The 16,735-nt window shown below is 38.6% G+C and overlaps 1 non-coding gene across 1 annotated transcript; it reads right to left on the reverse strand.

Moving 5' to 3' along the window:
* Nucleotides 1-8,318: 8,318 nt before the first annotated feature.
* On the reverse strand, nt 8,319-8,424 carry LOC124502819 (small nucleolar RNA U13). Its single transcript, XR_006960067.1, has one exon. It is a non-coding gene; the product is annotated as a small nucleolar RNA U13 (small nucleolar RNA).
* Nucleotides 8,425-16,735: the final 8,311 nt, after the last annotated feature.

Genomic DNA, 16,735 nt, shown 5'->3' on the forward strand with positions numbered 1-16,735 from the left:
CTTGTCTCTTCACTCTCTAGTTTATGTTTATTTTTATTTATTTATTTATTTATTTATTTTAACGTTTATTTATTTTTGAGACAGAGAGAGACAGAGCATGAACAGGGGAGGAGCAGAGAGAGAGGGAGACACAGAATCGGAAACAGGCTCCAGGCTCTGAGCTGTCAGCACAGAGCCCGACGCGGGGCTCGAACTCACAGACCGTGAGATCATGACCTGAGCCGAAGTCGGACGCTCAACTGACCGAGCCACCCAGGCGCCCCTCTCTAGTTTATTTTTAAATAAATAAACATCTTAATTTTAATAAATTTAAATTTATTAATATTTCTCCTTATGTGTTTGAGAAATCCTTTTCTATGGTGATGTCATAAAGATATTAGACTACCTTAGTCTAATATTAGTTTGTAGAGCTTTGTTTTTCACATTGAACTCCTTTGTCAGTCTGAAACTGATTTTATGGCCTAAACTAGAAAACCAATTTTCAAAATTTTTTTCCACGTGGATAACCAGTTGTGCCTGTACCATTCATTGAATAGTTTCTGCTTTCTCCCACTGCTGCACATTTTCAGCACTGTCAGACATCAGGTTTTTACGTAAACATCTACGTAATTTGGGAAGGTGGTTTTCTATATTGTTATATTGGTCTATTTACTGTCTCTTGCCAGTTTCACATTATTATAATTACTACAACTTTGTAATAAGTCTTGATATCAGCTTGATCTTGTTTTAGTCTCACTTTGCTAGTATTGGCCTTTTGCTCTTCATATAAATTTTAGAATCATTTCGACAAATTCTACCAAAAAAATTCTGTTGAGATTTTAATCGAAATTGATTTCAATCAACTTAATCAATTCTGGGAGAACTAAATATCAAAATTATTATTATGGATCCTCAATCCATAAACATGTTTTATCTCTCCATTTATTTGGATCTACTTTAATACCATTCAGTAAAATCAACACTTTCCTACAAAAGGTTCTTCTACATCTTTGGTTAAAATTATTCTTAAATATATTTTTTGTTGCGTTTTCTGACTCTAGTTGCTGTATCAAAATGTAACTATCCTTTTGTGTTTTGAACTTAAATCTAAAGACCCCCGTATTATATCCAATAATAAATCAACACATACGTTTGTGTTTTCTTTATAGGGTGTCCTTTCCTTTGTGAATAATGACAGTTTTTAAAAATGAATTCCAGTCATTATTTCTTCATCTTGTGGATTGCTTTGACCTCCACTGTCATGTTACATAGAAGCATCAATGACAAGCATCCTGGTCTTATTCTTGATTTTAAAAGTATGACTTTAAGATTTTACTATTAAAATATGTTGTTTGCTCTATGCCTTTTTTATTTAAGGTACTTATTATCAGGTTAAGATCGCTTTTTAAACCATGAATTGTTACTGAACTTTATTGAATGTTTTTTCTTTATCTATTGAAATAATCATGTTTCCTTTAATCTCTTGATGTGGCAAATCACACGAGTTGATTGTCTAATGTTGAACCAACAAACATTCTTATAATTAACTTAGCAAAGTCATATGGTTTGATTATCTATGTCTTATGGTATTCAATTTGCTAATATTTTCTTGTAGGATTCTGGCATCACTGTACATAAGTGATAAGGGCTTATAAATTGCATTTCTTACACTGAACTTGTCTATATTTTTGAATGTTTGTTTATTTTTGAGAAAGGGAGCATAAGCGAGGAGGGACAGAGAAAAAGGGGGACAGAGGATCTGAACAAAGAAAGCTCTGCACTGACAGCAACAAGCCCGACCTGGGGTTCAAACTCACTAACCCTGAAATCAAGACCTGAGCCAAAGTCTGACATTCAACTGACTGAGCCACCCAGGCACCCCTGAACTTGTCCATTTTTGATACCACTATTATACTTACCAATAGAAAATGAGTCAGGGACTGTTTCTCCTCATTTTCTATCCCTTGAAAGTGTGTTAGAACTCGTCGATAAAATTGTCTGGGCTTGGTGGGTTTCCTTTCATGCATGGGAAGATTTTAAAATGCCAATTCAAATTTTTATTATTTTAATCATTTTTCCTAAATTTATTCATTTGTGCATTCTTTCCTTTTAATTTATCATTTTTATTTCCATTTTACCCATTATCTTTGGTTTTATTCTTTTGATTTCTCTTCCAATCTCATAGATTTGAGATTACTGTAGCTCATTAACCTTTTGGTACATTTTTCTTTCTAATGTAAGCATGGAGCATTATGCATTTTCCTCTAAGAATTCCTTTCCAGCATGTTCGATATATATTTTTATTACCATCCAAGTTTAAGTATTTTTAAATTGCCACTACAATTTCTTCTCTGAAACATGTGTTTCTTTAATAAGTATGTTTATAACATTTCCAAACAGGTAAGATTTTTAAAAATCTCTTCACATGCATTCCTAACTCAATCACATTGTATTTAGAGAATAGAGTCTGCATATGCCAGTTCTTAAAAATGTTATTCAAACTTGTTTTTTGGCTTGGTAAGTTTTCACATAAATGTTGTATGGGTACCTGGCAGGAATGTATGGAATTCAGCTGTTGGGTATGGGGTCTATGTGTGTTTATTAGATCAAGCTTATTAGTTATATTTTTCAAATCCTCTATATTTCTATTGATATCTTTTGTGACTGACTTATTAACTATTTTTTAAGTTTATTTTTATTTATTTTGAGAGAGAGATAGAGAGCAAGCAGGGCAGGGGCAGAGAAAGAGGGAAAGAGAATCCCAAGCATGCTCTGCACTGTGAGCACAGAGCCCGACATGGGGCTCAAACTCAACAACTATGAGATCATGACCTGAGCCAAAATCAAGAGTCAGACACTTAACCAACTGAGCCACCCAGGTGTCCCCCTTTGTTTTAAAGTTTATTTTTATAACTATTGATATAGATATATCAAAGTCTCCCATTATGGTTGTGGATTTGTTGAATTTCTTTGCAGTCCTGGCAACTTTCACTTTATGTATGTTAAAGCTGTGCTATGTCTGGGCACCTGGGTGGCTCAGTCGGTTAAGTGTTTGACTTCGGCTCAGGTCATGGTCTCACAGTTCATTAGTTCAAACCCCATGTTGGCCTCTCTGCTGACAGCTCAGACCCTGGAGACTGCTTTGGATTCTGTGTCTCCCTCTCTCTCTGCCCCTCCCCTGCACATGCTCTGTCTCTCTTTCTCAAAAATAAATAAACATCAAAAAATTTTTTTAATTAAAAAAATAAAGCTATGCTATGAGGCCCATAGCTATTGAATTATTAATATCAATGAAGTTAATCTTCCATCAATCTGTTTATCCTTATCACTGTAGTGCTTTTTGCTTTAAAATCTATTTTGTCTGATATGAATATAGTCATACTATCTTTGTATTGGTTAGTATTTACTTTGTATATATTTTTTTACATCTGTTGACTTTTAGTCTTTTTTTTTAATGGTTTAGGCAGTGGTGTGCTGGCAGATACTTAACAATTAGCTCTCTGGGGAGGGGGAGTGGGGTCTGATTTGTAGAGTTTGCTTCTGTTGTGTCAGTGTTCCTACCTGGGTTGCAAGGTAAAATACAGAACACCCAGTTAAATCTGAACTTCAGATAAACAAGGAATAATTTTTGATATAAATATGTCCCAAATATTGCATGGAACATGCTTATATTTAAAAAGTATTTGCTATTTATCCAAAATTCAAATTTAACTGGTTGTCCTGTATTTTTACTCGCTAAATCTGGCAACCTTACTCCCACCAACATGTCATTGAATGAAAAGTTGGGAAGAAATGTTCACAATCAGTTTGTTCTAAAATAACTCTTATTAAGATGTAATTCGCACATTATACAATTCACCCATTTAAATGGACAATTCGTCAGTTTTAATATATTCAGGCTTGTGCAACTGCCACCACCATAATTTTAAAACATTTTCATCTCTCCAAAACTAAACCTTGTACTTATTAACGCTCACTAACCTCCAAGCATCCTCCGGTCCCAGTCCTAAATAACTACTAATTTATTTTCTGTCTTTATAAATTTGCCTCTCCTGAACATGTCATATAAATGGAATCATACAATATGGCGTGTGTGTGTGTGTGTATGTGTGTGTGTGTGTGTGTGTGTGAGACTGTCTTCTTTTACTTAGCACATGACCTATATGTTGTAGCATAAATCAATACTTCATTTCTCTTTATTACTGAATAATGTTTCTTTGTTTGGATAGATAACATTTATTCATCCATTTATCAGTTGATGAACATTGATTGTTTCCACTTTGGGGAGATTATGAATAATGCTGCTGTAACAATCCGCTCTTGTGAGGTGGTAGGAGCCAGTACGAGGCATATGGCCCTATATTATAATTGCCTACTTAACTCTCTCTAGTTCCCTCTAGCTGATCAGCTACACAAAGAGAAGGATTTTGTTCACCACTGTATTTACATTTCTTAATGGAGCGTCTAATACTTGATGTTTAATTAATATTGTATGCATGAATGAAGTACAGCGTGGTAGTTAAGAGTGAAGACTTGTTGAGTACTTTAAATCTCAGATATGCTACCTATGTAAATGTGGAAAAGCTAGCCGGTTACTTAATTTTTCTAAGACGGTTTTTTTCCTGGTAAGATGTGAAGGACATTAGCACCTCCTTTAATAGAATTTTGTGAGCATTTAGCATTTGAATGGCACATCTTCAATACTCCATAACACATGGTTGCTGTTACTTGTATTAGACATTGATAATCCACCTGATATCGTGATCTCCCGATTCCTCAGCCTCTGTCATCCCATTCACAAAGTGTGACCTACTGTGGGGACAACCTTGGACTTCTCACGGGAAGTTACTTCACTGTAGACAAACCAAACTCCCAAATCCCACTTTCTGATAATCTTACTCAAGCAAATTGCATAACCAACATTGATATTGTTCCTTAAAAAAAAAAAAAAAAAGCCAATTTAGGAGGAAAATACTATCTAGTTGTCATATGAATTTCTGTTCTGATTAACAAGGTAGAATGGTCTCAGTTTATTGGAAATGTGTATTTCTTTTGACTTTTCTCTGTGTGTGGTTTTTTTTTTTTTTTAACGTTTATTTATTTTTGGGACAGAGAGAGACAGAGCATGAACGGGGGAGGGGCAGAGAGAGAGGGAGACACAGAATCGGAAACAGGCTCCAGGCTCCGAGCCATCAGCCCAGAGCCTGACGCGGGGCTCGAACTCCCGGACCGCGAGATCGTGACCTGGCTGAAGTCGGACGCTTAACCGACTGCGCCACCCAGGCGCCCCTCTGTGTGTTTTTTTAAGCTTATTTATTTATTTTGAGAGAGAGAGTTGGGGAGGGCAGAGAGAGAGGGAGAGAGAGAGAGAATGAATCCCAAGCAGGTCCACCTGTCAGCAGAGAGCCCAACGTGGAGCTCCAACTCACTAACCATGAGATCATGACCTGAGCGGAAATCAGTAGTCAGACGCTTAACTGACTGAGCCACCCAGGCACCCCTCTTTTGTGACTTTTCATGTTTTTTGCTCATTTTCTACTAGTATGTTAATCTCTGTCCTTTGGATTTGTAGGAGCACTTTATATATTAGGAATATTAATCCTTTGTCCAGAATATATTTTACAAATGATTTTCTCAAGTTTGCATTCCTCTTCTAGCTTTTCATGGCACAGAATTTTTCTTATTTCTAGGAAGTCAAAAAATATTAATCTTTCCTATTAAGAGTATAGGATTTAGAATGTGAAATTCCCACATATTTTTATACTCTGCCTACCCTGTGAAAACCACTGGTAATAACATGGCATATTCTCAAAACACATGTATTTATATTCGCCACGTATCACCAACTGTCTACTCTTTTCCATTCTTAATGTGGCCAACTGGTCTAGGCTACCGTTATCTCTTGCCTCTCTTCATCTCCTTCCTCTCTAAATCATTGTTCATATCACCATCCGAATGGTCATATTTAAACATAAATGACTCTTTTCTAAACATACACTAGCATACAGGTCATTAACCGGTGGATACATACTATTCAGCTCCCTGCTCTATTCTCACTTAACAATTTATATTGAGCTTCTCTGTCTTCAAGTGTTGGATGGGACATACTTAGGTTTTTAAAAAAGGATTCCTTGTTTATCTGAAATTCAAATTTAATGGGGCCTCCGGTATTTCTATTTACTAAATCTCACAGCCCTCCTCCTGTCTTTGGCCCACGGTGGCTGTTCCAGTTCTCACTTTCTTTCAGCCACACGGGAAGGAGGAGCACATGTCCAATTCTGTAAAGGGCAGAACGTGGACGTACCACATACTTTCACTTTCATCCCATAGGCCAGAACTTAGTCATGTGGCCTCCTGGAGCTTTCGGGGCGGCTAGGAAGTGAAGTGTTGAGCAGGTAGCCAGCCAGCTAAAGCCAGAGAAGCCCTATTTCAGAAGAATGGTTAATACAAAACAGATAGTAGTCTGACACAGATAACAATCTTTCCATCACCAAATACAGTCGCTAGCGGTAGCCAGTCCACTTCCCCATTCCAACCAATGGGTGGGTATGTGACCAAAACCATTCCACTCAGCCCCTCTGTCTCTGAACCAAAATCTTGAGCAAAGTGATACAGAGACTTCAAATAACTCAAGTTCATTCATGTCAGTTGTAGTGACCTGAGAAATTTAGACATTATGGCTTTATGTTACTCCGATCTCTAGAGTTTCTGGTCCTGAGCTTCCCCCTAGTCTGCCCTCCCAGATCCAGATTGTCCTTGGATCCTGTATCTTTTGTTCCCCCTGAAGTCTTCAGAATTGGTTTGCAATCAATAAAACTCCAAATGATCAAAGGTCAAGTCTGGATGTATTCCAAGGTGAAGAGATAGAAAACCAGTTCTCTACCTCTGAGGATTTCTTCCTAAGCACATTTTCACTTCAGCACTGCAGTTTTCAGACTTAAAAGTAACAGGACAACTATAGGTCCAGAGATAGTAGCTTAAAAGGGAAACAGAGAGAGAAGTGAAAATTAAATCTTATTAAGCTAATATTTGCACTTACTTACTCTGTGCCTCCTTGCAGAGATTACTAATTTCTCTAATACTTGCAGAAACCCTGTACTTTGTTAAGTTTTATGTGTATTATCTCATTAAACCCTTGCAGCAATAATAATAGGCATTATTATTCTTCTCATTTTCCAGATGGGGAAAATGGGGCTTAGAAAGTTAAGTGGCTTGCCTAAGGTCACATAACAGCTGTAGCTAGCATTCAAAACCAAGTTGAACTTCTGCATTTAAACTTTTTACATTCTGCTACACCACAGACCTTTAAAAAAAATTGATATCTAAACAGATTTTTAATTTAATTTTTATCTTTTCATCATGGAGAATTTTCCATGTACTAAAATAGAATGGTATAATGAAGCATTCGTGTACCCATCACTTAGCTTCAATAACTATTCCCATTCTACCATTATTTTTTCATCAATCCTCTCCTCAAATTCACTTTATTTTCTCTTATTCTATGGTATTTTCTTTATTTAAAAAATTTTTTTAAGTTTATTTAGTTATTTTGAGAGAGTGAGAGAGCATGCACAAGGAGGGGAGGGACAGAGAGAGAGAGGGAGAGAGAGAATCCTAAGCAGGTTCCACGCTGGCAGCAGAGGGGCTCTGTGCTGTCAGTATAAGGCTCAATCCCATGAACCATGAGATCATGACCCGAGCCAAAACCAAGAGTCAATGCTTGACTGACTGAGCCACCCTGGTACCCCTATCCTAGAGTATTTAAAACTGAATCCCAGACATCATATCTCATCTCCTATAAAGACCTTAGAATGTTTCTCTAGTACATGAGAACTTAAAAGAAAAAAAAACATAATAGCCTTATCATGCCTTCTCAAATTCACAAAAATTCCTTCATATATTTAATTTCCGATCCAAGTTCAACTTTCCCTGTTTGTCTCACAAATATCTTTTTACAGTTGTCAAATAAAAATTCAAACACAGTGTGTACATTACATATTTAGACATTCTCTTAGGTCTCTTTTACCTTATGACAATCCCCCTTCTCTTTTTTTCTTTTACACCGTGTGTTTGTTGAAGAAGAAGGGGATTTTGTCCCTGTGAGATTTTTTTTTCTTTTCACATCAGATGGATAAGGTGCCAATTAAAAAAAATTTTTTTTAATGTTTTATTTATTTTTGAGAGAGCACAAGCAGGGGAGGGGCTGAGATAGAGGGAGATCGAGGGTCCAAAATGGGCTCTGTGCTGATGAGCAAGTCCGATGTGGGCTATAACTCACGAACCGTGAGATCATAACCTGAGCCAAACTCCAATGCTCAACCGACTGGGCCACCCAGGTGCCCCCGATGGGTAAGGTGCCAATTATGTTATGACAAAGTTTGAAGGAAGCACATCCCACACAGTGGCTGAACACCCAATCATCACACTTGTGAAATACAAAAGGTTCTGTCTTGTGGTATTTCTAATTGCAGTTGGCTGATGGCATCCTCCCGGTGTCATTAGCCTGTTCTTCCATCTCCCATCTTTCCCACAATCTGGTGGTTGGTTCAAGACGTTTGATTAAATTCAGGTTCAAAATTTTTGTTTGTTTGTTTTGGCAAGATTACTCCATAGGTGGTGTTAAGTTTCCTTTTAAAATAAATTGTGTACTGCTCCGTTAAATCTGCTGAGTCAGTGATTATAATCAGTAAACAGCTTTTCTCCTCCCCGCCTCCGCCTTAATTTTATTTTTTTTAATTAAAAAAAAATGTTTTAAGTAATCTCTACACCTAATGTGAGGCTCGAACTTACAACCCCAAGATCAAGGGTTGCACGCTCTACTGTCTGAGCCAGCCCAGTGCCCCCACCCACCACTATCTTTAAATAAGATCTCCCTTCTCTGCCCCCAATGACATTTCAGGCAGATCCCTTACCTTTGGGGTCACTTTCAGATGTGAAAAGAGTCTCATTTTCAGCTGTAGAAAATTCCAGTCTGGCCTAAATTAACTTTATTTTTTTATCTAATTCAAATCTCCCCATTTCTCTCCCTGCCCTTTTATCTTATTTGGTAGACAGTCTCCACCTTGTCTCCTAGGTCCATGAGAAACATTGCATATTTTTATCCAGCTGAATGGTAGAACCCTATGTCCTCATCCAGCCACTAGGGGCAGTTCCAGCCAGCCTCCAGTCTACTGTCTCTCTATTCTCCTCAAACTCCAGGGGAGCCTCAGTACCTTCCCCCAAAACTCACTTGTCTTCCACTCCTGTAACAGCACAGGGCAGGTGTACACATTCCTTAAGCCTGGCAAGCATCTGGCCAAGGAGTGAGAATCCAGCATTTTTGTCTGGCTAGCACTCACAATTCGCTACATGGCTCCCTCACTGCCTCCGTCTCTTGGCTCTGGTTGGAAGAGCAATGTCCCATGCATGTAGGGAAGAAATGTTATTGTGCTCTCTCTTGTTGGGAAGTCTCTCTAAAGATGCATCTTCCCAACTGAATCTTTCGCTTTCTCTGCTAATGGCTGTGGAGGGATGGTTGCTAGACTCATAATAAGGCCTGTGTATATGTATAGAGAACCCTTCTTTAAAATATGGGAGGTGGGGCACCTGGGTGGCTCAGTCAGTTGAGCATCCAACCCTTGATTTCGGCTCAGGTCATGATTCCAGCATTGTGGGAACGAGCTCCAAGTCAGGCTCTGTGCTGAGTGTGGAGCCTTGCCTAAGATCTCTCTCTCTCCCCCCCACCCCCCCCATGCCTTTCTCCTCCACTTCCATGCTCTCTCTCTCTAATAAACAAAATTTTTAAAAATTAAAATATGGGGCTGCTTCTCACTCATCTCCTACACCTCTGAGGCTGTATTTTAAATTACTATCAACAGAAAAATTTCCATCTACATCCAATCTATTAACATTTACCCTCAACTTGGCTTTATAAAGTAATTCTGCTAAACCTACAGAATTTCCTACTTTATTGTAAAATAAATGATTGAGATAAACTCAAACTTAAATAATCCTCTCCAGGATACTTTTGCATGTGTCAGTGGGATGTTGGTGAACATTAAGCACAGTGCTAACAAATGTTTGTCTTTGGTCCTTACTCAAGAAGACCCCGGTGGTCTACTAAATAAATATCAAAAACAATTAAGCAAGGAAAGGAAAACATTTCTACAAACAGCAGAGGACAAGGAAGCAGGTCTCCAGTGATTCAGTTGAATTAAATACACCCAGTCTTGTTTAATATGTCATACACAGAACTATGTACTTGTTAGATTCCCATTTTTTATTAGATACAACCTATAACCATTCTAATTGACATGTTAAGGTTTACATGTATTTTCTTTAAATTAGTGGGTTTAATTAGAATTGCTGGGTGGAGAACTGCTTATTCCAGCCTTAACTAGGAAATGAAAAGGAGGCTTACTGACTCACTCAAGAGTCAGCTGAGTACATTTTTATTCAGCTCTCAGCCAAAGGAGGAGTGAGGAGTGAACAATAAACTAACCAAGAACTGCATGGTGATGAGTCATTATCCATGGATGAGTGTGTGTGTGTGTGTGTGTGTGTGTGTGTGTGTGTAGGGGCAACTCTGTTACATCAGACTAGACTCCAATAAGAAGTTTAAACATGAAGGAGAGGTTTCTGGAGGGGTACTGTAATGGATCAATTGAATCATGTTAAATCATGTTCATCATGGACAAAGCTGTTAAATACGCCTGAATCCAAGTATTAGATATTCAAAATGTGTGCACTTAGTAGAGCTCCAGCCTCATATTAGAATTTAATAAATGTTTGTGGAAGAAGAGAGGAAAGGAGGAAGTGAGGGAAAGATGGAGGGAGGAAAGGGAAAATGGTTTTTATTCATTTTAACAACCGAGTAAGCATCAATTGGTTAATGGTCTTTCGATAGTGTGTTTAACGTGGTATTTAGGACTGATTGTACAAGTGAAAGAAAATTAAGAAGCTAATAAAAATCATGTTATGGTAACAACGGAAAGGCTGACAGCATATGAGTTGGAAAAAGAAATCTTAAGCATTTGGGTTTTATGTTTTTGTTTTTAACACTGGCATCACAAATTAGCTTTGTAACGTATTCAACAGTCCAGAATATCAAGCCATTGATCTGTTCTGTTAGAAACATCATTTTCCAAGTCATTTGAAGTAAGTTACAGATACATTTAAACACAAAGACACTACTCATTAATAGAAAGCAAATGTTCCATTAAGGAATGTAAGATCTCCATTTTATTCACTTTCTTTCTGATACCCTCAGTTCCTCTGTTCTCTTATCCCTCTACTTTCCTGCCTGACAAAACATTAAACCATAGATCAGTATAATGGCCCACATTTTAAAATACAGATATTGTTAGGAATAGGGAATTGGGGAGATTGATTTAAAATGATTTTATTTGGTTCATAAATTTAGAAGCAAGAGTCCCTTACTGGGAATTACGGCTATGGGCAAATATGGGGTCTTAGGCTAGTGGATTATGGTAAAGACTAAAAATTGTTTTCGTTGTAAGGACTTTTTTTGTTGAGAACATGATGTTGCATAAAGCTATTTGTTATAACTGCCTGTCATTTTTTTTAACTTGTTTTATTTTTTATTTTTTTAAATTTACATCCAAATTAGTTAGCATATAGTGCAACAATGATTTCAGGAGTAGATTCCTTAGTGCCCCTTACCCATTTAGCCCATTCCCCCCTCCCACAACCCCTCCAGTAACCCTCAGTTTGTTCTTCATACAACTCCACAGAGTTTCTTCTGTTTTGTCCCCCTCCCTGTTTTTATATTATTTTTGTTTCCCTTCCCTTATGTTCATCTGTTTTGTCCCTTAAAGTCCTCATATGAGTGAAGTCATAGGATTTTTGTCTTTCTCTGACTGATTAATTTCACTTAGCATAATACCCTCCAGTTCCATCCACATAGTTGCAAATGGCAAGATTTCATTCTTTTTGATTGCTGAGTAACACTCCATTGTATATATACCACATTTTCTTTATCCATTCATCCATCGATGAACATTTAGGCTCTTTCCATACTTTGGCTATTGTTGATAGTGCTGCTATAAACATGGGGGTGCATGTGTCCCTTCAAAACAGCACACCTGTGTCCCATGGATAAATGCCTAGTAGTGCAATTGCTAAGTTGTAGGGTAGTTCTATTTTTAGTTTTTTGAGGAACCTCCATACTGTTTTCCAGAGTGGCTGCACCAGCTTGCATTGCCACCAACAATGCAAAAGAGATCCTCTTTCTCCACATCCTTGCCAACATCTGTTGTTGCCCGAGTTGTTAATGTTAGCCATTCTGACAGGTGTAAGGTGGTATCTCCTTGCGGTTTTGATTTGTAGTTCCCTGATGATGAGTGATGTTGAGCATTTTTTCATGTGTCGGTTGGCCATCTGGATGTCTTCTTTGGAGAAGTGTCTATTCATGTCTTTTGCCCATTTCTTCAGTGGATTATTTGTTTTTTGAGTGTTGAGTTTGGTAAGTTCTTTATAGATTTTGGATACTAACCCTTTATCTGATAAGTCATTTGCAAATATCTTCTCTTGTTCTGTCGGTTGCTTTTTAGTTTTGCTGATTATTTGTAGACTGCATTTTTAAGGCAAACCTGATAAAACAATTTTGGGACAAGATAGCATATTAATAATTCTTTCCAATTCTGTGTCATGTGCAGAGTTCATAATTATTCTTTTTTTTTTTTTTAGGTTTATTTATTTTGAGAGAGAGTACCCACATGCATGTGAGCAGGGAGGAGCAGAGATAAGAAGAGAGAAATTCCCAAGTAGGCTCAGCGCTGACAGGGTTCTGCATAGGGCTCAATCTCACAACAGCGAGATCATGAGCTGAGTTTAAATTAAGACTCAGACATTTAACCGACTGTTTTCATCCTTTCTGTTTTCATCCAAGTCTTGGATACCGACTGCAGAGTGGGCAACAGCCACAATCCCGTGGTTCCCCGCTGAAGGCCACACCCGTCAGACTTCCTTCTCCTTCCTCCCCACCTCTGTGCCTCTGCCACCCGGTGTTCTCTATCTCCCACTTCACCCTCTCGGAGAACGCTTCAAGGACCAGAAGAGAGACCTCGTGGAATTGCCTCATGGCCAAAGTAACCCTCTCTCAAGGTGCTCCTTTGGTACTTTTTCTACAACCCTCTAGTGGACATCATAATGTTCGTCCCTAGAACACAGACTCCATGTAGAGTCCGTACCCACTTCTGAACCCTCATTGAACAGTATTTGCTGTGTGCCAACACTGCTTTAACGCTGGTCTGTGATCGATATTATATTTAGAGCCGAACAGACTAGGTGATGGTCTTTTGATTTTGGACATATGCCATCTTCTGAGGAAGAGAGTCTTACATGGAAAAACAGGAGAATGCAATTTGCGTTATGAGCAAAGAATCCAGGGCTCCAAGGGGCCAGAACAACAGGAGAGACAGAATCAGACTGAGGGTTTAGCAAAGCTTCTCTGAGGAACCAGTGTTTAACTTGAGGCCCAAGTTACTCAGGAGTTACTCAGGTTATTCAGGCCTGAGTGAAAAGGGTGCCTGCCAGACACAACAGTGTGTGGGACGTGCGGCCCACGGGTGGTGGGGGCACAGGTTGGAATGGCCGGGCCAAGCAGACAGGGACGGAAGACAGTCAGAGATCTAGATGTTCTGGAGCCTTTGAGGCCACATTAGGGATTTTGTATTTTATCCTAAGTGTAAACCATTGAAGGTTTTAAGCAGGAGATTAATGTGATTTGTGTGCTTAAGTGCCTTGTGTTTCCTGGTTAGTATTGAATATTTACAAGTAAATGAATAAATTAAACATACACAATGAATCAATGATACAGTTCTATGCCATTTCAGAGTTTTACCAACCCCAGGCAATTAGGTTAATTCAATATAGCTTGTTCTTAGGAAACATGAAGCAGGAATTTGTTGCTTTTCAGCCACTCACTATTCACTTTTCTCTTTCTACCAACAGTTCATTTTATGTTAGGTAATGCATCTTCCCACTTGTGTATCCTTGGTGGCCAGCTCTCCCATGGCCAAGAGGCAGATTCCAACCGGACTCCCTCTTCTGGGACTTTAGCATGTTTAGCAGAGTAACTGATGGGAAGAAATATTTGAAGAAATTCATTCCAGCCATGGCCAAGTTTAAAAGATAGCATGTACTTCAGGCTCTGGTGCCCTCGGCATCCCTAGTTCCTGTCCTGATTTCAAGCCTGAGTCTCTAGTTTCTCATTTTTCTTCCCAGTAAAAGTCCCACTAGTTCATCCACTTTTTTTTTTTTCTTAAAATGGTCACTGTTGGTTTCTGTTGCTTGAAATAGAAAAATCACAATGGGATAAAAATCTATTTTAGTCTTAAGTGGAGATGGTGTTTTGGCCTCAAGTTTTTAAAACTTTTCTTTGGATATGTGACTTGGTTATTTCCAACCTAATAAAAACTTTAACCTTTTCTTTTACTCCTCACAACTGATTTTAGCAGTTGGAATGTATCTGTGGGGACTGAAAGATTTGAAATCTTTGAAAACAGTCAAGTTCTCTTTTTCTGTCTCTCAAAGTTTCCTCAAAGACAAAAGTAGTTTCCTAATGTAGTTTTGTCTTTGCAGTATTTATTCTACAAGTTTTGGTTAGAAACCATTCTCTTTGCCTTAAAGACTGTTTTCCAAAGTATGTTCCACAAAACACTAGTGTCAATTATTACATAAATCTGAATGGCGGTGACGACTCTATCCCTCCCTTAGGGCTTCAAAGAATGTTGTAGCACCTTAAGGCACTCAAAAAATCCTGCAGTAAAGAAATCTGAGTATTTTCCCAATGTTTCCCAAATGTATCTGCTCATGCAACTCTTCTTCCTGCAAAATCAAAGAGCTAGCATCTTGTGGAACCCACTTTGAGAAGTGCTGCTTTGGAAAATCAAAGGAAAAGTGGGTTTTTTCCATTTTCTCTGGTACCATCTGTTCATGTTCCCTTGGCAGTAGGTTTATTCCTTTTCTTGTTTTTCCTGCTTTAAATACTCGTTGAACATTCTTTTTGTTATTGTCCTTTTTAGAATTTTTAAAGGCCTCCATCCCTCCTAGCACACGCTATACTTCGGATTTATTCTAGAGACGTCCCTGAAATGTCTCTTAAAGTGAAGGCCCACCAAAGTGCTCTGAGGGTAGCCACAGTGTTTATGTTTCATTTATTTTTCTGTGTGTGACTTTTCTGAGTGTACCTAAAATTAGAAGTGATACAGTAGAGGGAAAATTCAACATCCAGCCCATGCATTTGGCCTGTATTTTATGCACATGCACATGAGAACCCATAAACAAACACAAATACGTATCATGGAAACAGCACAGTCTATTTGCAAGGTTCTCTTAAAGGTATCCAGACTATGCAAGCTGAGATGAAAAATGTGGATGAAGAGTGAGCAATGGGGACAGATCACTGCTCTCCCAACTTGTCCTGACTGGTCCAGTAAGAGCATGGGAAGGGAAAGTCAGGGGCTCCAGGAAAAGGCCAGGTTGGACAGGACGAGGAGCAGGAACCAAAGATTAGCAATGATGGTTTTGACCTTGGTCCAAGAGATGACAGCTGAGCAACTTGTGTCTTTTTTTTTTTTTTGTAATGTGTATTTCTTTTTCAGAGACAGAGAAAGAGACAGTCCGAGCAGGGGAGGGGCAGAGAGAGAGAGAGAGAGAGAGAGAATCCAAAGCAGGCTCCAGACTCTGAGCTGTCAGCACAGAGCCGGACCCGGCTGGAACTCAAGAACCCTGAGATCATGACCTGAGCCTAAGTCAGATGCTTAACCTACTGAGCCACCCAGGTGTCCCACAACTTGTGTCTTTAACTCTTCATTCATTTACTAATTCATTCCCCACTAACATTATTCAATATCCATTCTGTAAAGGCATTCTGTTTGGTTCCTGTCTTCAAAAAACTTACTGTTGCAAACGGCAAGATTTTATTTCTTTATGGCTGAGTGGTATTCTGGTGTGTGTGTGTGTGTGTGTGTGTGTGTGTCTCACAATTTCTCTATCCATTCATCCATTAATGGACAGTTAGGTTGTTTCCATATGTTGCTATTGTAAATAATGCTGCAATGGACATAAGAGCACAGGTATCATTTTGAATTAGTATTTTCATTTTCTTCAGATAAATACCTAGAAGTGAAATTGGTGGATCATGTGGTAGTTCTATTTTTAATTTTTAAATTAAAAACCATTTTTTTGAGAGACAGAGAGCGTGCATTTGGCGCGTACACACACACGCACACGAGCAGGGGAGGGGCAGAGGGAGAGAGAGAAAATCGTAAGCAGGCTCCATGACCCTGGGATCATGACCTGAGCTGAAACCAACTGACTGGGCCACCCAGGTGCCCCTATTTTTAACTTTTTGAGGAACCTCCATTCTATTTTCCATAGTGGCTGCACCAATTTACATTCCCACCAAACACTGCATTTCTCCACATCCTTGCTAACACTGGTTACTTCTTGTGCTTTTGATAATAGCCATTCTGACAGGTGTGAGGTGATATCTCACGGGGGTTTTAATTTGCATTTCCCTGATGATGAGTGATGTTGAGCATCTTTTCATGTGCCCGTTAGCCATCTGGATGTCTTCTTTGAAAAAATGTCTACTCAGAGCCTCTGCCCATTTTTTAAACAGATTGGGTTTTTTTGTTTTGTTTTGTTATTGAGTTGTTTCAGTTCTTTATGTATTTTGGATATTAACCCCTTATTGGATATGTCACTTGCAAATATCTTGCCATTTGCAACACCATAGATGGATAGACCT

This window comes from Lynx rufus, unplaced genomic scaffold, assembly GCF_022079265.1.
Source record: "Lynx rufus isolate CCGP_SWC_20201006 ecotype Redwood Valley unplaced genomic scaffold, mLynRuf1.p SCAF_7, whole genome shotgun sequence".
NCBI classification, from domain to species: domain Eukaryota; kingdom Metazoa; phylum Chordata; class Mammalia; order Carnivora; family Felidae; genus Lynx; species Lynx rufus.